A 20,887-nucleotide genomic window follows, 5' to 3' on the forward strand; every position below is an offset into this window, starting at 1 on the left:
TGCTCACTGTGAACAGGCTATGTTTAAGATGAGATATTACTGGTGATTTGTCGATAGCCAACGTGCACCTAACTCCAGAACACGAGGAACCGCAAGCATTGAAAACTCGAGAGCTTTTCCTTTTCCTTTTTTTTTTTTCTTCTTCTTTTTTTTTTTTTTTTTTTAATGATGAACAAAAATGGTCTGAGAAAAGCGTAAGGAAAAAGAAAAACAATTTCTGCTGAAAACCAGAGCAAGAGTTTGATAAATATGCGAGCGGTAGAGCTGAGCTTTTGTCTCTGGGGTAATAACGGTATGTCGCCCAGAGAATGGGGGTGATTAAATACGAGTACACCAGGTCCTCTGAGAAAACGACAACAAAGCACTGCGCTGCACCGTCTTGTCTTCCTTCCCCCCATCCCGCGCTCCGCTCTGCCCGGGTTCTGTCACTTTCACCGCGGCAGAAGCTCCGTCTTCATTCCAAACGCAGCGTCGCGAACGCCGAAAGTAACGCGGGGGGGGGGGCGCGACAAGCAGACCTAGCGGAATATTCTTTTCGATTAATCGATACGTGTTATAAGCAAGACATCTGACCCCTGCAAATCAGCAGTCAGGGGTCACGCTCTATCGCCGGCAGTCATTTCCCCGTTCTCTGAGTCGACGAGGGAACGCTGGCTAATGTGTGAGGACTGACAGCTAACTGCCCGGAGAAAAAGGGAAAATCTGTAGAGTGAGAAATGTTCAGTGGCTCTAAAAAAAAAAAAAGGCTCCACAACATAATTATCCAAATCAATAACAACACTTACTTTGTCACTCATTCTGTGAGACTGAATACCTAATACGAATGATGGATGAAAGTTGTCACTATGGCGACGAAATGGAGAAACTAACAGTTGGTGTCAATGCATGTCCATTATATTTGGAGAGGGACACACACGCGCACACACACACGCACACACACACACACACACACACAAAAACGTTTTAGCAACAATGGAAATTTTAGTTTGACTATGAAAATGGAGCTCTCTCTTTAAAATCACTGCTTTTGTTCATAAAAGCCTAAAAATTCAGCCATGAGACCCTGGCCACTTGAGCGGCCTTTGGTTGTAAACTGTTTACCAGAGCACAGCTGTGGGGAGCAGAGGAGTTCAGCTCCTTACCAGGTATGGGCCACAGTGAACCGCCTCTGTTTGTGGATGTTGTTGTTGAGGAGCATACGACGCAGGAGTCGAGGGGAGTTACGCGGGGACAGGGTGGTAGGAGACAAGCGGGGAGACATGGAGGACGGGGACCTCCTCCCCCGGGGACGCCGGGGTCTCTCCTGCTGCAACAGGTTCTCCCGCAGGATCCGCACCAGGTCCTCGTTAAGTCCGGCGTGGTCGCCATGGTGAAGCGGCTTGGCGGGGACGGACAGAGTATCCTGGCTGCCGCCCGGCTGCGCCATCCCTGAGCAGGAACGGATGGACGGAGGGGGGGAAAAAAAAAAGAAAAAGAAAAAGAAAAACTCTCCAGGTCCTTTTCACTCTTGCCTCCTCCGTGCGCTCCTCAGGAGCAGGAGAGAAAAGCGGAGGGAGGAGGAGTGAGTGTGAGCTCCTCCACAACGCTGATGCAGTGTGAGTGAGAGGAGGAAGCTGTAAAGCACTCTGCAAGGCCGGTAGAGCCCTGCCCAGTGTGCAGCCTGTGGCGCCGTCACCCAGTCATGCTCCGCTCGTCCTACTGGCATCTTACTGGAACTCCATCCTCTGCTACAATCCACATACCACTCCTGCTACTGAGCAAAGGATCAGAGGGGTAGGAGTGTGTATCAGTGTGTATGTGTGTGTGCGCGTGCGTGCGTGCGTGAGTGTGTGTGAGTGTGTGTTAGCAGGAGGCGGAGAGCAGGATTTGGGGAGGAGAATACGCGATACGCAAGAGAGATAGCGAGAGAGAGAGAGAGAGAGAGAAAGAGAGCGTGCGTGTGTGTGTGCGTGTGGTGTGTGCACGAGAGGGTGGGGGGCAGGAGTGAATCACTTGTCAGCTGTACCAACAGACATCAGTGTGGCCACATTACGGCGGGTTATTGAATAAACCATCTCCCCCAGCAGCAAAGGAACACTTGTGTTTGTCAAGACATGAGAGCTTGCGTAACGACAGGCAGAGAAGGTAACTTTCATCACTGCCGCTCATTCATCTGTTCACTCCAGCCCAGCTTTGGCCACACAACACACAGGCTTAGCAAACAAAAAACTGTTAGATGGGCCAACAGACAGCATGGCCATGGTTTATTTATAATGGAGTGATCTTTAAAATGGAAGACATAATGAGATTATCATAGAGGACAGAAAGGGTCACTGACGACTACAGCTGTCTCCATTATGGGCAGATTAAAAAAAAAAAGAAGAAACAGTTATTTCAATATGTATTTGAAAAAAAATGAATAAATAAAAAAATAAGAGACACTCAAATATCAAGCTAAAAGAGTTTCACATCTTAGGGATTTATTTATAAATTATTATTATGGTTTTTTTGTTGTTGTTGTTTTTTGTTGAGGCAGCGTTTTGCTGATCAGGAGAGACGCACTGTGTGAACATGTTCGTCAGAAAGATGATCCTGGAGGAGATAAAAAAAAATCCGTGCCAAATTGTCCGTAAACGCCTGGCTTGACTTTGCCGTTAGCATATTTGATCACAGCGCTGGATTAGCTGATGTGTGACCTTGACAAGGCTTAGCCGCGACTGAAATGCAGAACAGGTGCCGCTAAAATATTTTGGCCGCTCGGCCTTTGTGGGGATCCGGACGGCGTTACTCCGTTAATCCTTGCCAAACGACGCCGGGGGGGATCAGATCAAATTAACTTCCAAATGAAGTGACGAGACATCAGATACAAGCTGGAGATATTTCTAGACCGAGAACATTACGTAACAGGTGACAGAAAAGACTTGGTGGTCATGCGGACTATAATCTGACATATTTTCACACTGCCAAAAAAACAGGGTCAAAACAGGGCCGACGCACAGCGCTGTGTACGGAAAAAAAACGGTGTATAATTTAATAAGGAGACACGTATTCTTGTTAAGAAAAGATTTGACATTTTCATAAAGAGTGGAAAGTGGTGACATTTAAAACGCTATAACAGAGTGGATATTAGTGTTGTAATAGCGTGAAGGGTCGAGAAGATTTTATATATAAAAATAAAACATGAAGCGTGACTATGGGCTTAAAAGGGAGAGATACCAAGAAAGGAAAAAAATCACTCCATAAATGCTAAGGATGGGTCTTGTGCTACTGTCAACACCAGTGCCATCAAACACCTCTGTGACAATACTGACCTCAGACATGACCCAGGTGAACCTGGAAAGAGTGGCATGGTGGGACTCAGTCATTTGGTTTCCCTGTTATTATTTGGCTGTTCAGATATTGCATACATGTTACACCTGCGTTTCCAAAAGTTTCCAGTTCTTTCACTGCAAGAATTTTCCCAAGCGAAACTTGGGATCGTTTCCATTTCTATCCATCAAAGAAATTGCCATCAAAGGAATGTTTACCAACAAAACCAAACAACAAACGGATGTCGAAAACAGTCGCAATCAGCACGTCGTGCTAGGCTCAGAGTCAAATTTGCTTGTGAACGCAACGTTTTATGCAAATACCTCAATTAATGTACTTGCGTTTAAAGTAGACTAGAGATGAATCATGTGTCAGTGATCAAGGGAAACGTCTCAGGAAACATGTGACCTAATTAAAAAGAGTGACACACAGCGGGTCTAATGAAGGCAAACGGCAAAGCGGCCCAACGTCCCTCTTCAAACCGACATTATCCTAAGGTAAAGGCAGAAGTCAAGTCTTTTAAATTCAAGCACTATACACATATCAGAGCAGTTACCATCAAAAAAAGAAAAGGAGGCATTAAAAGCTGATTATTGCTGGGGTAGAGTTGACTTACTTTTCCACCTCTAACACTGCTCTGTGTTTCTCCAAATTATTACTATTAGTATTATTGTTCATTTTCTTCCTAGTGGTCTTTGTCGCCACCTGCTGGAATTCACTAGAACTGCTTCTGAGAGTAAACAAATGACAGAGCAAAGCAATGCTTTAAGGCCAGTTGACATCATTTCCTGTAGTATTTTCTACAGCATTTAAAAAAAAAACACCTCTTATCAACACTGAACATTTCCCACACAGTGGGGCTAATATGTGAATGACCTTAATGAGCCTGCGTTTCACAGCGTTCCTCAATCCAACTGCTGCAGTTCCCTTTATGACCAACAGGGTACAGAGTACGATCACATTTTAAGTTCTCTCCCACACAACATCATCCTGATGTTACTTGTCCCTGGACCAGCACTTGACAAACAGGGCAATTAGGTCCAATCACAGAAGAACAGCCCACAGTCCCAACGGTATGAGAGAGAAGGAGGGACAGGCTTTGCATGGCACTGAGTGTCTTACTCAGAACAGTAAAATACCATCAAGAAAAGCCATTAGGCACTAAACGCAGGAAAAGTCCAATAAATGAAGCGTATTTGTTTTGATTCACATGCATTTCCTGTGGCAAAACCACATGATTCAGGACTCAAACAGACAGAAAACCTGAGAGTCAGAGCAGCAGAATACTACTGAAACAAAACAAAACAAAAACAAAAACAAAAACACAAATCAAAATCAGTTCAGCAGTCTGTACCTGTAGTTCATGTGTGTTGCTGTCACTTCAATGCGCACAAACGTCGACCTCCTTGCGTGCTATAGGAATGATACCAGAGAGCACATGTCTGAGACGTAGTGCGGACTTTTTTCCCTGTTGATACATTCTCAAACAAACAGAAGTCCTCACGTCACGTTTTTTTTTGTTTTTTTATTCAAATCCTTCTCTTTGTCCGAAATGATACATATTCATGAAATTCAGATGATTCATAAAATGCTAACATGCTAATGAGGTGATGAAAGGAGCTCTGCTCGCATCCATTGTACATTATGTATTCACGTACAACCTCAAAAACACACACACACACATACACACACACACACAATGACAATATTCCCTTTTTACACACAAGAATCAATAAAGATGTCGTTGCCTTGGCTACAAAGTCAAATACTGTTCTGTCCGAAATCCAGCTGTTTTCACCTGCGAGGAGCAATTGATGCGGCCGTCTCGCGTCCCAGATTCCTCAAATGACTGTGTCTGAAAGCATATTTATTTTCCATAAAAATGGATCCAGTCACAGAGGAGATAAAAATGTCGTCAGATTGGATATAATTACTACGGGCCGTTTTTTGGCGAGAAAAACGCTTTTCTGCTTCTCATTTATACGAATCGAAACCCCGTTTTTTAATACATCAGAACAGAGATCTGCATTTCATCCACAAAAAACAAAACAAAAAAAAACCTCCATTTGAAATGATCTAGCCCTCACTGCTATCAAATGGCATTGTTCACAACAGGAAACTCCATATAAAGCTTTACAGAGAAGGACAGAAAGGGGCTATGTGTCGCTTCAGTACTTTCCTTCCCTCACTTTATGTAGAAGAGTGTCTGTCAGTGACAGAGTTTCCCTATAATCACCGTCCTGGTTGAGTGCTGGCCTGTGTCCTCTGGCTTCCTGCAACGGTGGACTGATTTAGTGGGCGAGAGACTCTCCTCTCGAGGGGCCTCCACCAATCTCAGCTCAACCGCCGCAAGAAGAGCGACCGCACATGACCGCAAATGACCTGTTACAGCCAGGTAAGCAACAGACCTACGGCTCTGAACCTCCTGTTTTTAACGAGACACGGAGGAAGCGCCGTTACATAGCTGGGAGAGATGTTGATTTGCGGTTAATTGCTCCTTGCAGGTCTGCGGAACAATCCGGCAGGGGAGCGGAGGTGACATCTCCGAGGCAAGATCTCAAATAAGACATCCCGCCTTCAGATGCCGAGTCAAAAGATAGGAGTTTTTTTTTTTTTTATGGGGTTTTTTTTTCCCTCCGACAAAGGCAGGGATATGACCGGGAGCGGCCCAGCCGAGTGTAAGGCCATGTTTCCCTCGGCACGAAGAGAGACGATAATTAGGCCACCTCGCCTACAGACAAAAAAAACGATGTAGGTCTAGATGATGTAGGGTTCTGAATTTCGTGGTGGAAATCTAATCCAAATCATTACGTTTCGTGAGAATTCATTATTAATCACAGGACACGCATGACACAAAGCACGTGCGCATTCGCATTCCGGGGTTCAGCCCCCCAACTTTCTGCTTTGCAGTCATTACATCACACAGCGCACTGCGCATGCTGAAGTTAAGCGGCATTGTGGGAGTCTTTTTATATATACATATATATATATATATAAACCCTTGTATGTAAGTTGTGTCTGGTTTTCAGATAGGAGAGTCATACTTCCTTTGAATCACTAATTTCACCAAAATATTCAGAGTGCGCAGAGAGGGTGGACAAAATAACAGACACCACGGGAAAGAAAAAAAACTGGAAAAAAAAAAACTTTGAAGTGAATGAGTAGCAATAACAAAGGCACCTGCCCTGGTGAGTCATATTCAGTTGAATATGTTTCAGCTATAAAAAGGGGTCTGACAGCCGACACTTTGATACAGGAGTTTCTAAAGCAACATGACAAGTCTAGCAGGGTTCAAAAGAGGACAACCAGTTGCTGCCTGAAGTGCAGGTGTTGCTGCCACAAATGTGACAAGTGGATTTCAAGTGAATTTACCAAAAACATCACAAGAATCGCATCACAAAAAAAGAAAATGTGTCTGCAAGTCCATGTTCAACGATTAACGCTTCACAGTTGCTCAAAAAATTCCAGAATATGAGTCTTTGAAACAATCGTGGAGCCAAATATAATCCCTGTGAACTGCTCTTGATAGAAAAGAAACAAATAACAAACAGATAAATAAATAACTCCAAGTTGTGGGCTTCATAAAACTGCAAAAAGAAAAGCCTTGACTCCTCATCATCTGAGGATGGACTGATGATTCATCTCTAGGCCTTCTTCCAACATCCAGATGGGTTTGTATTTCCTGATAGTCCAATGATGTCCTCAACTCACACGGTTTTGTTACTGTCTGATAGTCCAGGCACTGGACCTGTCCTAAATGTGCGCATGTGTGCGTGTGTGTGTGTGTGTGTGTATGTGTGTGTGAAGCCATGCAATGGGAGTGGCTAGATCCAAAGATTACTACGCATAGTAAAATAACGTCCAGGGAACACGGAGCCATTTCAGGCCACCAGGTGCACCCCACACGACGCAAACACCGGCGTCTATAAATGTTCTCACGATGTCCCCAGATGACAATACCCACACACACTCAGACAAAGCTGAAGAGAGTGACCTGATTCTGCTTTCATGAATTTCAGAATGAAGCCAAATGCCTTCCATGGCTTCTTCAATCAGCATATGTCAACTTAACCAGACCTTCAGGAGAAGTTTTTGGTGTACTGAGTGCACTATAGATTTCCACTTGCTTCATCCATCATCCATTCACGAAAAACAGCCCAATATTCAATAGACACAGTTCACAGCTTGTGTAATGTACCTCACCCCGAGAAAGACTGAAGTCATTCTAAAGTCAAACAGAGACAAAACCCCTTTATCAACAATCAGTTGTCCAACCCCTGTGTGTATTGTATCAAACATGCAATGAAACATTGTATCATTGTGTATTGTACCAAATAACTAAAGAAACATTGTATCATTGTGTATTGTACCAAATAACTAAAATAACATTGTATCATTGTGTATTGTACCAAATAAGTACTGAAACATTGTATCATTGTGTATTGTACCAAATATGTAATGAAACATTGTATCATTGTGTATTGTACCAAATATGTAATGAAACATTGCATCATTGTGTATTGTATCAAAAATGTAATGAAACATTGTATCTTTCCATGTTTTATTCACCAGGTGCCACTACTAGCTTCACAATCCCTTAGCCATGTACAGCTGCCTTCATGTTTTAGATTACAATACACCATTATAATGTAGTACTCATGTTCTGAATTACCATAACATGGAAAAGGTAGACAACAAAATCAAGCCATGACCAACCCTCAGGCATCCATTTAACAACATGTGTAGACACTGGTATGCTGATGTATATACAGAATATGAAAAAACATGAGATAAAAAGGGAAGCATTGTGTGTTAATTGCAAACCGTATCTCTAGATTTGCATGTGCTTGTGTGAGACTGAGTAGTATGCTTGGTACATTTTGCTGTACATTTGAAATGTATGAGGTTTGGTTTAGATTCCTGAAACATTTTGAATGCGTTCTCTGTCCTACTCAATAGAGCGCAGGCCTTGAAAGAGGTCAGCGATAATGAAGAGACCATTTTCACTCAAGCAACCTATTTTGAAACCTATTTTGGAGAGAGCGTCTGCCAAAGAACCTTCCAGATTCCACCTCGCTACTCTCTCTCTCTCTCTCTCTCTCTCTCTCTCTCTCCCCCCACCCCCCCCCCCCCCCCCTCCTATGCTCTTTCTGTCTCTTTGTGTGTGTGACAGTGTGTGTGTAGGTAGCTTTGGGGTGTTGAATGAATCCTGAGGATGTGGAGTTTGACCTTCAGCTCGGAAGGAGGATCACCCGCGAGGCTTTGGTTAAGCAATGCGGCGACAGAGCCTACAGCTGGAAATGCTGACTTCCTCCCCGCGTGGCCCAGCCCGTTCTCACTCCCCAACCCCCCCACCCCATACCACCCCCCTTTGGGAGGAGAGCAAACACACAGCCTGCCACGTATCGTGACTAGCCCCAAGGAACGATGCACCTTTTCCTCTAGCTCTAACTCAATTAGGAAGATTCTCTGCTGACAGCTAGAAACTCCAACAACACAGTCTGGCCACCACCAAAAAAAAAAAAAAAAAAAGAGAGAAAGGGGAAAAAAAAAAAAGCCAACGCAGAGCAGAAAGCTGGACAAATATCTGCTCAGTGCTCACGAAAGCCTCTCCACCCTCACGTTGCTTTGAGATTCTGTTTAATTTCTCATGCTCCCCTCTGACTTTGTCATTGTAGACTCTGTCTGTCACACAGAACAGCAACAGAGACGCCATTCAAATTTCACCCAATACTCTCTTAAAAGTAAAAAAAAAAACAAACCACAAAACAAAAACAGTCGCCTGTTAGATTCTATGAAATATTGACGATCAAGAGGCTAGTTTACAGCAACTTACAAACATTGATGTTTGTGATTGAGATGCATCTACCAATTAATTGTGTCTGTAGCAAGTAAGTATTAATTGGGTGAAGAATAAGCATGTTTGGCAGCTGTGAGAGACATCCTGTGTCGGTTTGCCTCATGTATATGTGATAATGAAGGTACTGTAACACCTTCCTCTCTGCAGCTCTCAAAGAAACCATTCATATTTCATGCCTGCATCACAATACACAGTACTCAAGAGCCACATAATGGTATGTATGTATGTATGCATGTGTGTATGTATCTGCGCATATGGTGCTTGTGATCAAACTAGGCTGCACTGCTTTGCAGAAGAATAAAGTGGTTTAAGGAATCAGTCTGTTGTATAATGGAAATGTGGTTTGGCACAGTAGCAACTCCGCAGACACACTCTGTCCATTCCTCTATGACATCGCACAGCTGACATCCTCCGAAAGAAATACATGTGGTTTGGGGTTTTTTTTGTTTTTTTTTAAGGTTATGCAACTAATGACCAGGTAGCACGCAGGAAGTTTATAACTGAAGAGTACGCAACATTTTATTTTTCTTTTCCTAAGCCCGCTGCGATCACGCAAGATACATTCTCGACATCCGCTGAGATCCGTTATTGATATTATTTAGAAAAAAAATACAGTATGCAAACTTGATCCCGGGCGTTGAAAAAGCAAAAGGAAAAAAAAAAAAAAAAGGAAAAAAAAAAAAAAAGGAAAAAAAAAATGCAAAACAGCGAAAATGGCTTTGGTCTCCGCTCTGCGTATGAGCCTGAAAGCTTGATCACAACTCTCCAGTCTCTGCAGTCTTGTTTCGAGGTTCCATCACAGCCTAACAACACAGAGACTCTCCACCTCACAGCTGCACCGTCACAGATTTCACACGAATGACGCTGTGTCGAATTTCACAAAAACATACACTGATTACAGACACTGTTTTTTTTTTTTTTTGTTTTCTTTTTTTTTTTGTCTCCACAGCTCAGATTTTCAGTTACCTACATTTCAATGTCATTGAATAAAATAAATAAATACATAAAAGTACTGTGTAGAAAATTCAGCCAGCGTATGAAATTAACAACAGCACCTCAATCAAGAGTCAGGCTAAGAAATTGCTGAATTACTCATTCAAAGAGGAGAGTGTGCCAGTAATTAAATTTACTAAAGAACAAAGAGTTGGGGTGGGTGGGGGTCATGTGGAAGGGGAAGAAGGGTGGGGGGGGGGGGTGAATGACAGCTGTTGTAAAGAAAGACTCTAATCAGCAAACTACCTTCAGTATTCCTCAGCCAGGCACCTGACACAGCAGTGACCAACTGAAGGGTGCACCGTAAAAGGAACATGTTTGCATGTTTGATTTTTGTTCACGTTTTCCCTTAAAATCCAATCAGCTGTTCTTGAGAGACACCCTGAACAATTCCACAGCACAACCACACAAACTACTGAGGCTTTTTTTTATTTCTATCCCATTATCATAATGTAATTGTCAGATTTTACACTGTGTATGGTGATTTTGAGAAAATATAATTGGACTGGAAAGGTTATCGTGTATGTGTGTGTGTGTGTGTGTGTGTGTGTATAAGTGGTGTATGTGTGCATGCCTGTGTGTGTGTGTTTATGTGTGTATATGTGTGTATGTGTGTGTGCGTGTGCTGCTGTGTTGCTGACGCTGGCAGAACCAGCTGATTCCCCTGTTTCTCCACAGTTTTATCAAGTGCAGTTCTCTCATCAGTGTGATCTCCCTGCTATATCCCCCGTGTGCGGACCAATATCACTTCTTCTCCTCTCCTCTCTTCTTCTCTCTTCTCTTCTCTTCTCCTCTCTTCTCATCTCCTCTCTTCTCTTCTCTTCTCTTCTCTTCTCTTCTCTTCTCTTCTCTTCTCTTCTCTCCTCTCCTCTCTTCTCATCTCCTCTCTTCTCATCTCCTCTCTTCTCTTCTCTTCTCTTCTCTTCTTCTCTCCTCTCCTCTCTTCTCATCTCCTCTCTTCTCATCTCCTCTCATCTCTTCTCTTCTCTTCTCTTCTCTTCCACAGCCTTGACGTGATGTAGTGTCATTTCCCAGTCTGACCTCGACAACCACTCAACTCACAGCTCCACCACAATGAGAACATGACAACGATCACATCGCATCCATTCCACAGCGTGTGGAAACCATTACCACGCCCGGTCCGTAGGATTCCTCAGCGCAGCCTCTCAGAGGGACAGCTGTGACATTCAAGGAAATTGCTACATTTTCTACTTAAGCTAATTACAGTGAAGGAGCAGGTAGGTTTTTGGACAGCCTTTTCAGCGAGTGTGTAATATAAGAAGTTATATTCGCACATTTTCGCTGTTGCTTCTGAGTGTTAAAAGAGTAGACGTTCGCTGCAAAATCATAATTTCAACTGGCGAAGTTCTGCAGCTGCTGAACAAGCACCATGTAATGAGGTTCTGTGCTTTTACCTGTACACTCATAAAGACGAGAGATGAGGAATCTTCAGCAATAAGCCGGCCAAGACATTTTGATATGATTTTCTGCAGGGATATTATCGAGTGCTGGCAACAGCATTTGCTCATAAAAGAAGAGGAAGAAAAAGAAAAAAACAAATTCAGCTGAAGGAGGGATTGTGCTTGAGGGTCAGGTATTTGTTGTACAGTTAAAAACACCCAACTCTACACTTAGGGAAGGCAGCATCCAGAAACAAGTAGCAAACAGCTCCTATTGCAGATACAACTACACTATAAATAAATAAATAAATAAACAAACAAACAAATAAATAAATAAACGTTGTCTTCCAGGGGAAAGACTGAACAAAGGTTCATCGTGTCGGGGACACTTCCTGTATGCAATGATACGCAACAACAACAACATAATCACCATTTTCATTATCCCTGTGGCACAGTGCCCAGCATCTATATATCATTTAAAACCAAGTCGCTGAAATCAGAGACTACCCACGCGCGGATCAAAAACCTGGAGTGAATTTTCATCTTCATCCTTTGGTCTTCAGGTACATATGTTCCATGTACGGTAACCATATCGTGAACAGATTAGGAGCTAGACACCAGTTTGCTTAAGGGCAGTTGTTCTTTCCTTCATTCTCCCTCCAGTCCTCTGAGAGTCTGCAATCTGCCCGAGAAAAAAAAACAGAAAGGTCTAAACCTTCCATGTTTGGCTCATTTGTCACAGTGTATGTTGGGAGAGCAGATACTGTAATTGAGCCCAATGGGGAAGAGAAAGAGAAGAGTCAGCTCGCGTCACAGAACAAAAGTCGTTACGACGTCGAGAGTTTTCTTTTTTCCTTCCCCCTCACAGTTAGACCGCTGGGTAGAACCTATGGTGTGTTAGCGTTAGCATACGCTGGCTTTGGGGAACTAGCCCCCAGCTCTTTTTTTTTCAAACCCCAGTAATATCACCCCCCCCCCCCCCCCCCACCACACACACACACACACACACACACACACACACACACGAAAACGCACTGGTACCACGACGACGCTGAACATGGGATTTGGCTCCGTTGATTCGTTTAAATGAGGCTACACGGACAATCCTTTATCAGATTACAGACTGCAAGTGGAGTCACTGCTCTAAGCGCATTCACTGCCACGCAGACAGACGGCACATTCACCATATGTTGCTCGATATTTGTCTGATATTTCTCAACAAAATGTTGGAAATCGATGCCCCGACAGGACAAGTGCCTTATTCGTGAGCGTGTTTGCGGTTGAGAGTAATTTTGTAGCAACCGCTCTAAGAAGAAGGAGTTCATCTCTGATATGTGACAGGTATTACAAGATCTGTCTGAGGTGGAACTGAGGATTTTTTTTTTTTTTTTGTAATCCCAAACTATTCAACAGGTCATTGGAATCTTAATGAGCGCTGTTCTTTAGTAGGCCTAATTCATAGGAATTACAGAATGTGACCTTCCCTCACTATCAAGTCATATCCGGGAAGCAACTGTTTGAGGACCACGGCGATGTTCTAGAATATTCTCCTCTCCCGGAAGACATAACAGCATGAGGTATGCAGGGTACGACCCCAAAGGGAGGAAAAAAATAAAAATAAACAGAAACAGTTCAAGAGAAATACAGACGGCTGGTGCAGAGAGTGGGTGGATTTTATATTGATTTAATTTACGTGTCTTTTTTTTTTTTTTCCTTTTGTCCACAGTTTTGACCTCTTTTGTTCCTTCTGCCTGCCTGTTTTTCCTGACGAGAAATTTGTCATCAACTAAATGAATGTCTCAATCACCCCTCTGGTAGCAAATTCAATTTCACTCCAAAAAAAAAAAAAAAAAGCCCCTTTAAAAGATATTCATCATCCCTCACCAGCTCAGATACATGACACAGGACAGTAATGTGATACAGAGACAACTCCTTTGTCAATATTTGGTTTTTGATTCTCTGGACAAATACGGAGGGAAACATGCGTTTCACATTCTCGTTAAGAAATCTGAAAAACACTCAACCTTCGGCCTGATTTGATTTCCTAGCTGAGTGATTCCCAATCTTTTCAACACAGAGCATCGGTCATTAGCAACACTCTACTGAGTAACGGGTATTAATCATTAAACAGCTTTAAATGTTTCATGACGTCTGAGAAATCAGTCGTAAAAAAAGATTATTAGGAAAATGCTTTTCGTGTGGCGTGTACATAAACGATGACTCATCCAGACTGTGCCGAGAGCATGTCCATTAAAAATCGCTCAAATATTATTCGACGGCAGAGATGTACATAAGTCATAATAACCAAATCTGTGGCCCACATGCATTCAAAATTTAAAAAAAAAAAAAAAAAAGTGAGATTTTTCTCAACTTGGGCAGCCGTGGTCTAAAGGTTAGAGAACCGGGCTTGTGACTGGAGGGTTGCCAGTTCGATTCCCAGGCACAACATCCACGGCTCTTAACCCCAATGCTCCCCAGGCGCAAGGAATGCTGCCCACTGCTCCTGCGTCTGGTGTGTGTGTTCACTACTGGGGTGTTGGATGGGTTAAATGCAGAGGACAAATTCACTGCTCACTGTTCACAGTGTGTGTGCAATCGCGGAAACTTAACTTAACTAACTTTGTGAACGCTGCAAGTTCATTTCCATTTAAATATAGCAAAACAGAAAAAAAAAAAAGAAGAAGAAGAAGAAAAAAGAATAATTTAAAACGACCAGTTCATAAAACACCTTTCTGTCCATTTAAAAGCATGACTCATAAAATGTTGTGACCTTAGAAGGCATTTAACAGACATCTAAGTGGATTTAAACGGTCAAGCAGCTTGATACCGAGCAACGTAAGACTTCACAGCAAATCATTTCCCTCCATAATTGACTTGGGCTGTGATGTAACGTAAAATGGTGTGACCGAGAACATAATTGCCTCCAATATTCAAACCATACTGAATGAGTGAGTGATATCATTTTATATTTTGGCGGGGGCGGGGTGGTTCTCCTCCCCGAAATGCAACATCGTCACCGCTGTCGAAAACGGAAAGCGATCCGTTGCGCGATTCCTCTGTAAAGCGCATAAGAATCCTACGCAGATTTTAATGAGGTTTTTCTAATAGGTTTCTAACCAAACGGAAAAGCCATTTTTGAAGACATGAGTCAGTGCTGTCCCTGTGCTGTAGACGCTTCAGTGTGTCAAGGACAGCTTGGGTCCACGTGCTTTCGGCTTGGCAAAGGAGAACATGCACTTTCATTATGTGTGGCACTCAGCGATTCCAGAATTTAAAAGAGGGAAAAAAAAACCCAGGAAAAATAAAAGACGTTTTTGCATGATTACGAGACCAGAACAGATTCTGAAATCAAACGGTCCAACGCTGAGAACATTCTGAATTAAAACTGACTGATGCTAAAGAGAAATCAGGTATGAAAGCTATAATAAAAAGTACATTGGTCAGGTTGAGCACATTCTCTCTGTGACGACTGGAATGGCAAATGAGTAGCACTGCACTGAGGTGGATCTGAAATTGACTACTTTAAAAAGAGAGAAAGAAAGAAAGAAAAAGAAAGAAAGATCATGCTATTTTACATGTGCAGGATGAACAGAATCATTAGGAGACATTAAATGTTCCCCAGGTCTGAGGTTTGTGAGAGAAACGTGTCGTGTTTGCAAGGTAAAATATTCAGTAGTTTCCCCCGGTCTCATATTTAATTAAAAATCAGCTTTTAAGTGGTGACGAAACAAAGTGCATAATAAGCCAAAGAAAGAAAGTTGGACAAATGTCACACGTCTGCCCAGCCAAAAAAAAAAACAACAAAAAAAATAAAAGTAAGAAGGAGCCAGAGGACAAGGCCAAAATCAGCCATGTTTCTGAATGTGACAGAACAAGTCCGAGGTCATGAGCTCGGTCTGCGAAGGTCAAAGACTGATCTGGGTTCAGTGTCGATTAAATATAACACAAGAGCACAGAGTACACGCGGCTCTAGGAGACTCCATTTCTCAGGCCACGGGAAATGATGTTCAGGGAAGGTAAACAGCAGAGGGGTGGATAATTCTCAGGAAATGAAAATGTGGTTGATTAACCCAGAAATGTTCCTTGGTCTCTTCATCACCTTTCAAACACCTACAGGCTGAGAAAAGCATAGAATTTCGAGAAGCAAACTGAAGGATAATCTCGCTGCCTGCACAGAGAGGTTTCATTGCAGAAATGAGTCTAAAATCAAGGCCAGGCTTAATATACCTCTCTCTCTCCGCCTACAGTCTGATTGATGGTGACTCCAACGCAAAGTGTTTGGAAAAGAAAAAGAGAGAGAGAGAGAGAAATCACACCTGATACTTTAAGATAACACCACATTGAGATTTGCATGGTAACTACAGCTAAGATATCTAATTCTTCAGTTAGTGCTGATTTTGCTTGGACCACTCAGTCACGTTCATTTATTCGACAAGAGCAATTAGAGCAAGTCGCTCGTGCTATCCAAAGGAGGAATGAATACGTAAAGGTCATAAACAAGTCGACCCAAATGAAAAAAAAAAAAAAGAAAGAAAAGGTGCAAAGGGCACATGGATGTGACTACATGTTGGAATGCATATTCAAAGACAGACCTTTTTGCCGTATTCATTATACGATTAGCAGAGGGGGGAATGCTCTTATAAAAAATAAATACATAATAGTAATAAAAAAAAAAAAGAAAAAAGATAAACATATGAAGGACAGAGCACAGACATTATGACCCTTATCACACAAGTCATTCAACATGTAATTTTGATCAAGTCTCCCGTAACCATAGCAACTATCAACATATACAGACGCCGCCACCATATTATGAATACTCTAACTTACACACACACACACACACACACACAAAACCTCCAACCTCCAGCCTCAAAACCTCCAGCGTCCGCCCATTAACTTTAGTTAGTGAAGTTAGGAGGAGTAATTAGACCCATAAGAAATGCCCTTGTGGATGTGAAATGTTTAAATTAAAACCGACTCCTACGACGACGCATAAAACCCACCCTTGTGTTTGTTGCCTCTCTCCGCAGAGTGCCGTTTAAAATTTATTCATATGTGATGTGAAGTGAATGAGGGTACTATTACCAGACACGTCCCGTTTAAAGGGAACCTGATCAGATCAAACCAGAATATATTACACTACTATGCTGACGTTGACGCTGAGCCGATGTTGACGTTGAGGAAATATGACGTGCACCATATTTCAAAGTTATTTTTAGTCATATTTCATGATTTTTGACTGATTCATTTGTTTGTTTGTTTGTTTGTTTTTTCAAAGTTCAGGAGCAACTTTTCTCGTATCTGCATGCATTTTTCGTCCAGATTCCGGCGGAGACATGAACTACAATCCAATAAACAAATTATGGTCATTTTCGTTCAAGATTCAAACGACTCGCGGCTGAATTTGACTGATGAGGGCTGTCACATCTCTAAACAGTGCTGGTTCCATGTGGCCATATCTTCAGTCTAAATCTATTTTTCCGATTCACTCACAGTGAAGAACATGGGAACAAAAATATTCACACCCCAATCCAAACCCCAAACCTGCTGTTCTGCACTGCGTCTTAGAAATGACACGAAACCCAGACAATCCACTGGCAAATCTACCAGTGAGGTAACGCAAGTAATTACACTTTGCCAGCATCTTTCGTAATTTAGAACCAGAGGATGAGGGGAAACAACGCAACAGTCAGAGAAATGAACCATTACTGGTTATCCATACGGGCCTACAATTTCTACATACATATATTGATCATAATAAACATTTGTTTGTGCTTAACAACCCTTCCAGATACGAATCACATGATGGATAATGACTTAGTACCTAAGGCTTAATCGAGGTTGAGGAACGATGGTGTATCTTTCCGCAGCGTTGGAAGCATAGATGGTAAACCCGAGAAGACGCTGAGGAAGTTCTCCGGGGACTAAAACACTGGGTATACTGGACAGATCCCATTTCCATGTTTTAACAGACTCAATGAAATGTAATCATCAATTAGTGGATCCGGGAAGCCAGCCATCCATCCATCATCACCTCTAATTGTGTGAAGGGGAAACTGCAGCTCCCGAAATGGAGGAGAGGAGAGAGAGGCAGCTCTGGGCATATGCTCGCGTGGGTGAGCTCTGAAGTAAGGTGAGAGGATTTCTTTTCTTTTTTTTTTTACTTTCCCTTTTTTTTTTTTCTTTTTTAATTACCGAAGATTTCAAACTGTGTAAACAACAATTGGTGTGATTATTTCCTGTGCTTGTTTAACAAACCGCCGTTTCTTACGGCTACTGATGCTACTAATTAACCTGTCTATCCTCGCTGCCGTAAACGAAGGCTTATTAAAAAAATAAATAAATATATATATATATATATATATATATATATATATATATATTCAGTTACACCATCCACCCCCCCACCCCCACCCCCCCAAAACGCCTTTGGTTAATCCCCATGTCAAAAAGTTAATACTGAAACACCTCAAACAATTTAACCTCTGCCGCTGCCGCCTTCCCTCCCTCCCTCCTTAATGAGTCTCGAAGTCTTGCGTCCGCCACGCGTTCGACGTACGATTGTTCTTCTAATCACTTCTATTTGTGAAGTAACTCAAGTGTCTCTAATGCTTTCTCTCTCAAGTGTCATTTTAATTTGATTAAACAAGGGAGAAATGGAGGGAATTCAAAATGCGCTGCCCCCCCCCCCCCCCCGGAGATGAACAGTAAGTATTCATGATGAGTGACGAAGACCATTAGAAGGATGATGCGAGATTAAATTATAGTTGTAATAATGCGTTCGACAAAACAGTGAAGCCAAAGGAGGGGCGTTAGAGTCATGACCGACATTACTGCTTCTCCCGTAATGAGGCTCATTTACATTACATATCGTCTAGGGAGACGGGAGGCAAACAAACCTCACAGCGTCAGTCCACGTGTGCGTTTGTCCATTTGCCTGACAGTGTCTGAGCTGCTGATACTTTAAGGCTTTGGAGAGTTACTGTACGTTCACATACTTTTTTTTTCACTTAAAACTGTGGGAGAGGAAGTGAGTCACTGGTGAAATATATATATATATATTTTTTGTCGGCGTACTGAGCTACTATGGTGCAACTGGGAGTAACTGCCGCACATGCACTCGTACTAGTGGGACTCTAATGGCAAGATGGAACCGCAAACAGTGGATGTGTCTCAGAAACGTAAAGACACGGTCGTTAAATGTGCCTTGGCAGTCGTTATCGCTCCGATGAGACGGGCGAGAGGAATAATCAGTAGAACGTTCCAGCGTCCGGCGCATACACCCACACGCTAACATATTGGTTCACAGAATAGTTTGCTAAAATAGGTTAAACGTGAATACGCAAGCACACAGACAGACAAAGCCGTAACAGAGTGAAGAACGAGCTAAAGGACCGTAAAATCAAACCACGCTTTTAAAAAAAAAAAAATCGGTCCTGCTTCGAGGAAGCAATTTATGGGTTTTGTATTATGTGAGACAGCGGTTTCCGTAAGGAACAGTCTTTCCAACCGCAGTCAGCACTTGCATCACACCAGTGCTGTGTGAGGTAACCTCACCACAAATGGTTTCACTGGGACTACTGGGTTTCAGTGTAAGAGAACATGTTGTTGTAGTTGTCATGTGAATCTGTCCCTTTTTTCTATGTTCTCAGCTTAGAGCCACCTTCCATATATGTTCCACTTTAAATAAAAGCAGACGAGACATCTCTTTAATCTTGGATGAGCAAAGAGCTTCGTGGAGTGGAAGAGAACTCAATCTAACTTGACAACTCTCTCTCTCACTCTCTCTCTCTCTCCCTCCCTCTCTCTCTCTCTATTTTAAAAAAAGAAAAGAAAAGTTTCCCTAGAGCCCAGGGTGGAATGGCAGCGAGCCCAAGAGCACAGGGAAGAGTATTCCTCACTGCTATTCTGCAATTACCACACTCAGGTATTACAGCTGTGAATCCCAGCTTCACACAGCCGATTTTGGGGGGGGGGGTTGCAGGAAGAGCTCATTGCCAGGGGCTGGAGGAAAGATCATGAATATTCAATGAACGGATATCTTTATCTGTTATAATAATAAGAAGAACTTTTATTCCGGCCTTGAAGTAAGTTTAATTTGCGGAAAGGAGATACGGTGTTGATGAACGAGCTGAGACTCAGTCAGACAAAGGGAAGACAGAGTGGAGCCTTCTTAAAACATACGGGAGTGCCCTCATTACTCACATTAATGTGCAATGCTGAATGTCTTGGGAGAGCAGAGAGGTATTTAAATTATTCTTCTGAGCAAAAAAGAAAGAAAGAAAAAAAAAAAAAAAAAACTTGAAAATGTCAGTGAAATGCCAAGACACCGTTATGGTTGTGTGTCGGGTAAAGAGAGATACTGCAACCATGTGTCCCCATTAGAAATCAGATTATACTGTTATCCTGGAACAGAGAGAGAGAGGTCTCCATACTTTTCAGGCCGTACCCTGAGATGACCTTTTAATTATTCATCCTATGAAAATAAAAGCCTATTTGTACCATAGGCCATCCCACGCTGCCCAGTGCAGGAGAGAAGTTCAGAATGTCGCCTGTGAGTGTGACCTTGTCTGTTTTTATAGTAGGCTAAAACTTTAACAGTCGTGGAAGATAAAAAAAAAAAAAATCTAAAAAAAAAAAGAAAAAATGGAGCTCTGCCTTAACAAATGATGGAGTAAACTATTTACATAACGCTTTCTCCTTGTGAGGCTACAAAAATGAGGTCATTTAGAATAGAGAGCTTCTTCAAGCTGTCCTTCCCGTAATGATGATGCATTATGGGTAATCTCACCTAAACCCAAAAGCTATTTGAAATCCAGCACCAAGAAATATGGAAATTAATAAAGCTCCGTCGTGTGATTAAAAGTGTCATTTTTTTAAGACTTGAGGGCACTTTTTTTCTACGCCTCGCGTTTTCAGTATTGACTGAGGGAGAGGAGAAAAAGTTTCCAGCTTTAACCGGGCAGGCAGAGCAAGTACAAAGGTAAAGCAGGCAGCAGCCGCACTGCTGACATGTACCATAGACTGTGGCAGGTCATCTCGCCCCCCCCCCCCCCCCCCCCCCCCCGACCCCCCCTTTGCGTCCCGTTTTCTGGGCTGTGCTGTCTTCCAGGCAGCACAGTGTCTTGAGCTGCCCTGTCAGATATAATGATCGTTCATTAGAATGCGGCTTTTTAACGTGCAGTAAAGGGTCAGATGAGACCGTGTGCTTAGAAATCCATTACGGTATCCAAACCTGTTACCCAAAAAGCCATCAGAGAGCACTCACCCACACACACACATACACACACACACACACACACACACACACACTCACTCACCTACACACACAAACATTCACTCT

At 42.6% G+C, this 20,887-nt stretch overlaps 1 protein-coding gene across 1 annotated transcript in view; it reads right to left on the minus strand.

Annotated features, from left to right (window-relative positions):
* LOC115807370 (cAMP-specific 3',5'-cyclic phosphodiesterase 4D-like) overlaps positions 1-20,887 on the minus strand; it is a 110,542-nt gene that overhangs the window by 85,350 nt on the left and 4,305 nt on the right. The window lies entirely within an intron of this gene.

Source organism: Chanos chanos, chromosome 3, assembly GCF_902362185.1.
Source record: "Chanos chanos chromosome 3, fChaCha1.1, whole genome shotgun sequence".
Taxonomy (NCBI): Eukaryota; Metazoa; Chordata; class Actinopteri; order Gonorynchiformes; family Chanidae; genus Chanos; species Chanos chanos.